The following is a 9,546-nucleotide window of genomic DNA, read 5'->3' as shown; positions in this document are numbered from 1 at the left end:
TAGTGCACCTACACGCCTTCATCGACGTTGTTTTTTGACCGGAAGACCTAGAGCTAACTATCGACATTTTGGGCTATCCGGACACGTACTTCGAGAAATGGTTTATGAATGTTTGTTACCGGGTGCAACAAGATCCAGTTGGTAAGGATAAAATACCCTTTCGTATTTGTATGGATTTCTGGAATTGATAATCATAGAGGAGCCCTCTTTACCATTCTGTATAAATGGACTATTCTATTTGTATAGATATTGGTAGAGGGGCGTATCCAACCCTCTTTTATCCACTAGTTACCCCTCTTTAGTTTAAGAGTATAGAGCAGTTTGGTAGCTCATAAGGCTCATAACCTTGGGGTTGCGGGTTCGATTCCCACTACCGCCTCCATACTCCTTCTTTATGATATATGCATGATATAATATATACATCATGCATTTGTATCTGGATTTTTTGATTTCCTAAAAGAGTTTTGGTCTAACAGTTTTTTCTCGGAAGAAGCAAAAAAATAAAAGAAAGAATAAAATATGAAAGAAAAGCGTCCATTGTCTAATGGATAGGACAGAGGTCTTCTAAACCTTTGGTATAGGTTCAAATCCTATTGGACGCAATCTTATTTCTATCTATTCTTTAAATAACTATACTAAACTAAAAACAAAGAAAACTTTTTTGCATGATTCAAATGAAAAAGCTTTCTCAACGATTCCTATTCTACTAACAAGAGTAGACATGCAAAATTTATTTGTTACTGAAGAGAAAACCGTTCCAGCTGTTCCTGAATAGCTTCCTTCAAAAGGATTTCCGCTTGCTCGGTGAATGTCTTGCTAGAAGATATAATTTCTTGGAATTGAGGTTTAGTATCTTTTAGATGTTTACGTAACTCATCCAGAAATTTATTTACCTGTTCAATTTCTAACGAATCAAGATATCCTCTTGTTCCGGTATAAATAGTAGCTATCTGCTCTTCCACTGGGAGAGGATTTGCCTGGGATTGTTTAAGCAATTCCCTTAATCGTCGACCCCTTGCCAATTGATTCTGACTTGTTTTATCGAGAGCAGAGGCGAATTGTGCAAAGGCTTGTAACTCTGCGAATTGCGCTAGTTCCAATTTTGATTTGCCAGCTACTTGTTTCATGGCTTTAATTTGAGCCGCGGATCCTACTCTGGAAACAGAAATACCCACATTAATAGCGGGTCGAATTCCGGCATTGAATAGATCCGCAGATAAGAATATTTGTCCATCTGTAATGGAGATTACATTAGTAGGAATATAGGCGGAAACGTCTCCAGATTGAGTCTCAACTATTGGTAAAGCGGTCATACTTCCTTCGCCTAAAAGAGAATTTAATTTAGCGGCTCTTTCTAAAAGGCGTGAATGCAAATAAAAAACATCCCCTGGATAAGCCTCACGTCCGGGAGGTCTTCTTAATAGAAGGGACATTTGGCGATAAGCTTGTGCCTGTTTGGAGAGATCATCATAAATTATTAAAGTATGCCGTTCGCGGTACATAAAATACTCAGCCAGGGCTGCTCCCGTATAAGGAGCGAGGTATTGTAATGTAGCAGGTGAATCCGCCATTTCAGCTACTACAATAGTGTATTCCATGGCCCCCTCCTCATGGAAAGTAGTTACTACTTGAGCTACGGAGGATGCTCTTTGACCGATAGCTACATAAACACATATTACACCTTGCCCTTTTTGATTGAGAATTGTATCTGTGGCTACTGCTGTTTTGCCAGTCTGTCTGTCCCCAATAATTAACTCTCGCTGACCGCGCCCTATAGGGATCATCGAATCGATAGCAATAAGCCCTGTTTGAAGAGGTTCGTATACGGAACGCCTGGAAATTATACTTGGAGCAGGAGATTCAATTAAGCGAGATTCGGAAGCTATAATTTCGCCTTTCCCATCAATAGGTTTAGCCAGAGCATTTACAACACGACCCAAGTAAGCCTCACTCACGGGTATCTGAGCAATTCTTCCTGTTGCTTTTACAAAACTTCCCTCTTGTATCATCAACCCATCGCCCATTAATACAATCCCAACATTTTTGGATTCCAAATTCAGAGCAATACCCCTAGTACCTTCTGCAAATTCGACTAATTCACCTGACATTATTTCACCAAGACCTATAATACGAGCAATCCCATCCCCCACTTGAACTACGCGACCTATATTCTCAATCCCTACTTGTCCTATTATATTGTTCAATACGTTCGCGGAGAATTTTATGAATTTCGTCGACTCGAAGGGTTGCCATTAGTGTTTCTTGACTCTTTTTTCGGAAGCAAGGGGAAAAATAATGCCTAAATTCTAAACGAAAGTAGAAGTTCAAGGCCTAATTAATTTAATTATTTCTTCCATTCCAGGGACCCGAGAATGCCAATATTAGCACGAATCGTACGGAAATGTAACTCGGTATTCAAACAACTATTCAGAGTTCCTAGAGCTCCTTGTACGGCCTGTTGGAAAACCCGCTGTCGGACCTGATTCATTGCCCTTTGTTTTTCAAAATAAAGGGTTTCGTTTTTAGACTTTTCCAATTGTTCCAAACTAATAGAAGTAGCATTAATCAAATTTGCTTTTTCTCGTTCTATCTCAGAGTATCCATTCATTCGATACTCATCCGCTTCTAGTTCGACTTTCTGTAATCGAATCCGAGCTTTTTCGAGTTGCTCAATGGTCCCTCTACGCAATTCTTCTGAATTTCGAATAGTACTCAAGATCCTCTGTTTTCGATTATCTAATAAATCTTTTAATGAAAGTAGATTATTTTGTAAGTTTACAACTTTTATGATCTCTTCCCGAACCAAACATGAATCTTTCGATTCATTTGGCTCTCACGCTCCTTTTTTTTTTTCTATAGCTATTTCCATATCTTTTTTTTAAGTAATGAGCCTATCCTCTATCTTCTTTTTTATGTTTATATTTCAATATACCGAAACCTATATAAGACTAGATAAATATTAAGAGGACTCTTCCGCCTAGATAAAAATATATCATGGTCAGCAAAGTTGTTTCTTTATTTTTATTTGCCCTCTAGTTAATAATTTCAATTTCATTAAGAAAAACTAACTAAATAAATGGAAAATGAAAATTAATAGAATTCTTTTTTATTTTTTTTTTCTTCAAATCCAAAAAATTTCTCTTTTTTATACATAGGTCGTCGATTCGGCATTGGTTAAAAAAGGGCAGGGTGCCCCCTTTTTTTTCTAGTAAATAGTTCAAACCATTTTATCGATATGAGTGTTCTATATCAGATAAATTTTACATTAGCTATTTCCCGTTTAAATTGGTACTAATACTAATATAGTTGTAGAAAGAGTACCTCTTTTTGCCTGGACTTCAAGCAGTTTAGCTTTAACCGTGTTAATGGTCTCACATTCTTGGTTTATAGAGAATCAAAGTTGATTTACCAATGAGTCGCGAAATGCTATGGTTCTTCCATATGATTTCTGAATTTATTCAGAAGTAATTCGTCGAGATCGTGCACCCTTTTCTTATTTATCCGAAAAATACTAAAAAATATTATAAAGTGCAGCCGGATAGATCCAATCTATTCTTGAAATAGACAACTCGCACACACTCCCTTTCCAAAAAAAATCAAAACACCAACCACTACAGTTAGATTTATTAGATTTGTTGCTAAAATATCGGTATTAAGCCCGAAACTGCCAGCGGATGGCCAGTGAGCTAAAAAAACGAAAGAATGGGTTACATTTTTCATATGCTCTCCTCTTATAGATAGGACGAACAAAGAACAAAGTTTTTCGATCACTTACTTCGCTCGCCCTTTTTTGATCGGTTTTTTTAATGCAAATAGATTCAATCTAGTAATTTCTTTTAGATTAAGTCTTACGTCTTGTTTGACCGGTGAAAGACTTCCTTTGTTGAAATGTTCTGTTCCCAAAATTCCTAAAATAAAAGGAAAAAACTTTCCACTTTCCTAAACTAAGGACGGGAAATAAGAAGGTGAGCATATCTTCTAAATTAATAATACTCAACTCAGCCCTTCCTAGAATGGGGTATTATCTGTCCCGATAAATAGATAATTCCAGGAGTAATAAATAGGAGTAAATTAAATAAAGTATTGATATAATTGGAATTGTGGAAGCAAATACCAATTTACTAAAAAAAGAAAAAAGTATCTAATCGAAATCGAAAGAATTTTTTTTTTAAGATTAAACAAAAGGGTTCGCAAATAAAAGCGCTAGTGCCACAACTAGTCCATAAATTGTTAAAGCTTCCATAAAAGCTAGACTAAGCAATAAAGTACCTCGTATTTTACCTTCTGCTTCTGGCTGTCTCGCAATACCTTCTACAGCTTGTCCTGCAGCAGTACCTTGACCAACTCCAGGTCCAATAGAAGCAAGCCCTACGGCCAATCCAGCAGCAATAACAGAAGCAGCAGCAATTAGTGGATTCATGGTGAGTAGTTCCTCGTGTCAAAAAAAAGAAATGGTTAAGGATACAATCAACCAATAAATTCTTACTTCTAAGCTCTATTGGGGAGAAGTAAAGTAACTAAAAAGTACAAATTGAAATCAAATTGAAATGATAATGTGAATTGTCCGAACTACATAGAAGGGAATTCCATATCCATATATCGGATTAGATAATGAATCTAACCTAGGAATATATAATATAATATCCTATATATATACATTTGTTTCTTCTATTTTGTTTGCATATTTTCTCATTTTCTATTGAATCGGATTCTAAAATCATTGCTTAAAGTGGAAACCTGCATAAAAGAGGACTCCACTTATAGACATTAAGGATATTATAGTATAGATCTAGCCTGACTCCACCCTCCTTAATGCATATATACTTTGAAAATTCCATAATATAGTCTATTCTATTCTCTCTCCTACAACTCTAGGCTATATATTCATACGCATTTCTAACTATTTTTTTGCAACCAAGCAGATTATCTGGAACCATGCATGAATTGAGCTAAGCTGCAAAAAAAAAAAATACTATTTCCAAAAAGAGTCAATTCAATGATGACCCTCCATGGATTCACCTATATAGGCTGCGGCTAATGTTGCAAAAATAAGAGCTTGAATACCGCTTGTAAATAATCCAAGAAACATGACCGGTATAGGGATTACTAAGGGGACTAAAGAAACAAGAACAACAACGACTAATTCATCCGCCAATATATTCCCGAAAAGTCGAAAGCTAAGCGATAATGGTTTTGTGAAATCTTCTAGGATGTTAATTGGTAAAAGGATTGGAGTTGGTTTAATATATTTCTCGAAATAGCTCAATCCTTTTTTGCTAAGACCAGCATAAAAATATGCCGCTGACGTGAGTAAAGCTAAAGCAACAGTAGTATTTATATCATTCGTGGGCGCTGCTAATTCCCCATGGGGTAACTCTATAATTTTCCAAGGTAAAAGAGCACCCGACCAATTCGAAACAAAAATAAAAAGGAACATAGTTCCAATAAAGGGAACCCAGGGACCATATTCTTCTCCAATCTGAGTTTTGCTCAAGTCTCGAATAAACTCAAGGACATATTCAAAAAAATTCTGACCGTCGGTCGGGATGGTTTGTGGATTCCGAACAGCTATGACAACTGAACCTAGCAAGATAGTAATTACGACCCAAGAAGTGATGAGTACTTGGGCATGAATTTGGAAACCTCCTATTTGCCAATAGAAGTGTTGGCCTACTTCTACACCCGATATATCGTATAACCCCTTGAGTGTTTTAATGGAACAAGGTATAATATTCATATTGTCCTCTGATAAAAATTGAACTTCAAAAAAGGAATTCTTTTGATTCAACCATCTCTTTCTCAACTCAGCAACTTGAAGTATTAATCTTATATTTAGGATACCAAGAAAGCACATCAGATCATAATATATATCAATACCCTCTAATATATATCAATATTCCCCTTCTTTTTTCTATGCAAAAAAAATTCTATGCAAAAAAAAAGATATAGTAAAGTAAGTGATTCCATAAATTTACGCAGTTGCCCAAGAATTCACTATATATTCTTAATCAACGATTTCTTATATAGAGAGAACGGCCCTCACAAATTGAAAATACTAATTTGTTAAGAATCAATCGAATTGAAGTCATAGTGTCATCGTTGGCTGGAATCGATATATTCGCGAGATCCGGGTCACAATTTGTATCGACTAAAGAAATAGTAGGAATCCCCAAAATGGCACATTCCCGAAGAGCTATATACTCTTTTTGCTGATCAAGGACGATCACAATGTCTGGCAATCTCGTCATATATTTGATCCCGCCGAGATACCTTTGCAAAGTAGATAATTTTCTCTTCAAGATTGCCACATCTCTTTTTGGGAGATGGTGGAATTTTCCCATTTTTTCTTCTGCTCTTAAGTCTCTAAATTGAGAAAGTCTAGTTTTCGTAATCGACCAATTCGTTAACATACCACTGAACCACTTTTTATTAACATAATGACAACGAGCCCTTATTGCAGCTGATGCTACTAAATCTGTTGCTCTTTTTTTGGTACCAACAATTAAGAAACTTTTTCCCTGACTTGCTGCATCAAAAACTAAATCACAAGCTTCTGATAAAAAACGAGCCGTTCTAGCGAGATTTATAATATGAGTACCTTTACGCTTTGCCGAAATGTAAGGGGCCATTTTAGGATTCCATTTCTTAATACCATGACCAAAATGAACTCCTGCTTCTATCATCTCTTTCAAATTAATGTTCCAATATCTTCTTGTCATTTTTTCCACACTTCCTTTTTTTTAATCCTACCATTCCATTACGGAATTTAGTTCTTTTTGAAGATTAAGAAAGATCCGAAATAGCTTGAAATAAATAATAATTGTTCCGAGAGAACCTTGTACTAAGATAAGAGTTGGCCATTGATACATGGTATAAACATAACCACCTTAATGAATTAACTGACTTGTTTTACTTATTAAAATAAAAATCTTAAAAATCTAAAATTTGACCTGTTAGTGTTCTAAGTTCAAAAGTCTAGTAAAGTAAAAAATATTTTTATGGGGGTTCTTATGTCTCATAAAAATTGTTTGTTACGTCAGAATCTGAAGAAACTAATTCTGTATGGAGAAACAAAAAATCTCTCATTTCCGACGCGAATAGATTTTTTTTTTTTATTTCGAAATAAAGGTTCTTGTCTTGTGGGGAACGATGCACAAATTTTTGGAATCCGGTACCAACAGGTATAATCCCCCCCAGAACTACGTTTTCTTTCAAGCCTTTCAACCAATCAATGCGACCTCGTAGGGCAGCTTTTGCTAAAACTCGAGCAGTTTCTTGAAAACTTGCTTCAGATATGAAACTTTGGGTATTCAGGGAAGCCCTTGTTATTCCCAATAAGATTGCCCGATAATAGATCGATTCATCCAAAGCTCGTCCTGCTCGTTCCGCTCGCAATAGTCCGATTAATTCCCCAGGCGAAAAAACATTAGACATTCCATCTTCGGAAACCCGCACTTTTGATGTTACTTGGCGTATAATAATCTCTATATGTCTATTATGGATCTGTACCCCTTGGGATCGATAAACCTTTTGGATTTTATTAACCAAAGAGATACGACTTTGGGCTATGGTTAGCTCAGCTCCAATCAAGAATCCCCAAGGGACCCCAAGAATTCTTGGTATACGCTCATTCCAATCCTCAATTCTCCTTTCGAGATTCGGGGATAATGAATCAATTGAACGCGCTTCAAAGATTTGTTCCACTTTTGGAAGACCTTGCGTTATGTCACTAGATCTCGATTTTTCATATATAAACGTAACTAACCTATCTCCCTTGTAAAGGATTTCTCCATAATGACCATTAACAGTTGCTCCTGTAGTGGCCAAATAAGGTTTAGCTGCTCTTATAACAAAGGAATTCATATTTACAATGAAAATTTGACCGGATTTTTTTATGTGCGATTTAAATAGACATACATTTTCACAAATAAATTGTCCAAGGTGAATTATTGCCAATGTCTCTTCCCAAGAATCATGATGGACAAAGTGACAATTCAAAAGGAATGGATCCAACATTATGTTACTATCGAAATTAGAAATCCTTTTATTTTCATCTATTAAAGAGTATTTAAGTTCTTGAAGTACTTGGAAGGTTTGTTTTAAATTGTCAACGAACAAATATTTTTTTAACAGGATTTTATTATGCGTTAGTAAATAGTAAGATGAAGAAAAATGCGATATACTAGCTACAATAGCGCCTAAGGGCCCAAAAATTTCTCGAATAGGAATTCTAGGATTCCATTCTTTTATCGCATTGGGATGTTTTGAATTCTTGAATAAACCAATTCGAGAACAGTTGGATGCCGACAAAATCATCAAAGAGTGGTATTCTTTATTTCGATTCAACAAAGTGCCAATAGCTTCTGGATGTTGGCTAAGTGATTCAATCTTCGCCTTGGAATAAAAAGAATTGATATTGGCGCGATCTAACCTATTATGGGGAATCGGTCCTGCACTTGTCCTACCATACCTTTTTCGTGTATACGAAATAGTGGACTTGACTAACTCAATTCTTAGGAAATCGCGAATAAGATCATTTGCTCTTACCTCAACAAGGGAAGCACCAGCCTTTTCTTTTTCTTCTTGTTCCCAATTCACTACTAAGCAAGTTCTAACAAATTGACTATTTGTGTGATAAATTCTTTGAGTTAACTTGCTATTTTCATGAGAAATAAAATTGACAAGTCGAATTTGGAGATTATTTTCTTCTTGCAAGAGATCCTGCGGGAAAAGTGTTGCTAAATTTCTTCCTTCGTCCATTTCATATGCCACTGTAGGGCGAACGGAAACAAAATACTTTTCCTTGCTCTTGAGAATTTTTTTCCGTTGAACATAGACCCAATTTTTCCTTTTTTTTGATTCCTTAGAATCTTTTTTTTGTCTTTCTGGCGGTATCAAACAGCCACCTAATATCTTATCCGCCTCTTCAGGAAAATGAATATCTCCGGAAAATATTTTGAGTTCCGTATGGCTTTTTTTTCTCTTCACTCGGACCAGTCCGCCTAGTCGACTTCTTGTATTTTTTGTGAGTTGTGTATTCACTCCAATAATACTATTGTCAAGTATCTTTAGGGATGAAGATCTCGGCAAGATATGAAGTTCTTGAAGAATGAAAAAAAACCGATCTACTTCTTTTTGGTATTTTAGACTAAATTCTTTTGTTCCTCGATGCTCAATCAAACCCTCTTTTTTTAAGATGGAATCTTCCTCTGGGCTCTCGTATTCGTCCTCTGAATCTTCTTCTGAGTCTTCCTCTAAAGTACCATATTTTTCCTCTGCGCTTTCCCCGGGGCTGCCATATTCGTCTTCTGAGTCTTCCTCTAGAGTTCCATATTCGTCCTCTTGGGTCCTATATTTGCTCTCTGGGCTCCCATATTCCTCTTCTGAGTCTTTCTCTAAAGTCCTATATTCGTTCTCTGGGTTCCCATATTCGTTTTCTGGGCTCCCATATTCGTCTTCTAGGGTTTCATATTCGTATTCGTCTTCTAGGATTCCATATTTAGATTCTTCTAGGGTTTCATATTCATATTCGTCCTCTCGGGTCCT

The 9,546-nt window shown here is 36.2% G+C and overlaps 1 non-coding gene across 1 annotated transcript; it reads left to right on the top strand.

Moving 5' to 3' along the window:
• The first annotated feature begins 530 nt into the window (after positions 1–530).
• Positions 531–602, top strand: TRNAR-UCU (transfer RNA arginine (anticodon UCU)). The gene has a single exon. It is a non-coding gene; the product is annotated as a tRNA-Arg (tRNA).
• Positions 603–9,546: the final 8,944 nt, after the last annotated feature.

This window comes from Triticum urartu, unplaced genomic scaffold (assembly GCF_056163025.1).
Source record: "Triticum urartu cultivar PI428250 unplaced genomic scaffold, HENAU_Tu73 scaffold2, whole genome shotgun sequence".
NCBI classification, from domain to species: Eukaryota; Viridiplantae; Streptophyta; class Magnoliopsida; order Poales; family Poaceae; genus Triticum; species Triticum urartu.
This window is presented reverse-complemented; position numbering and strand designations above follow the sequence as displayed.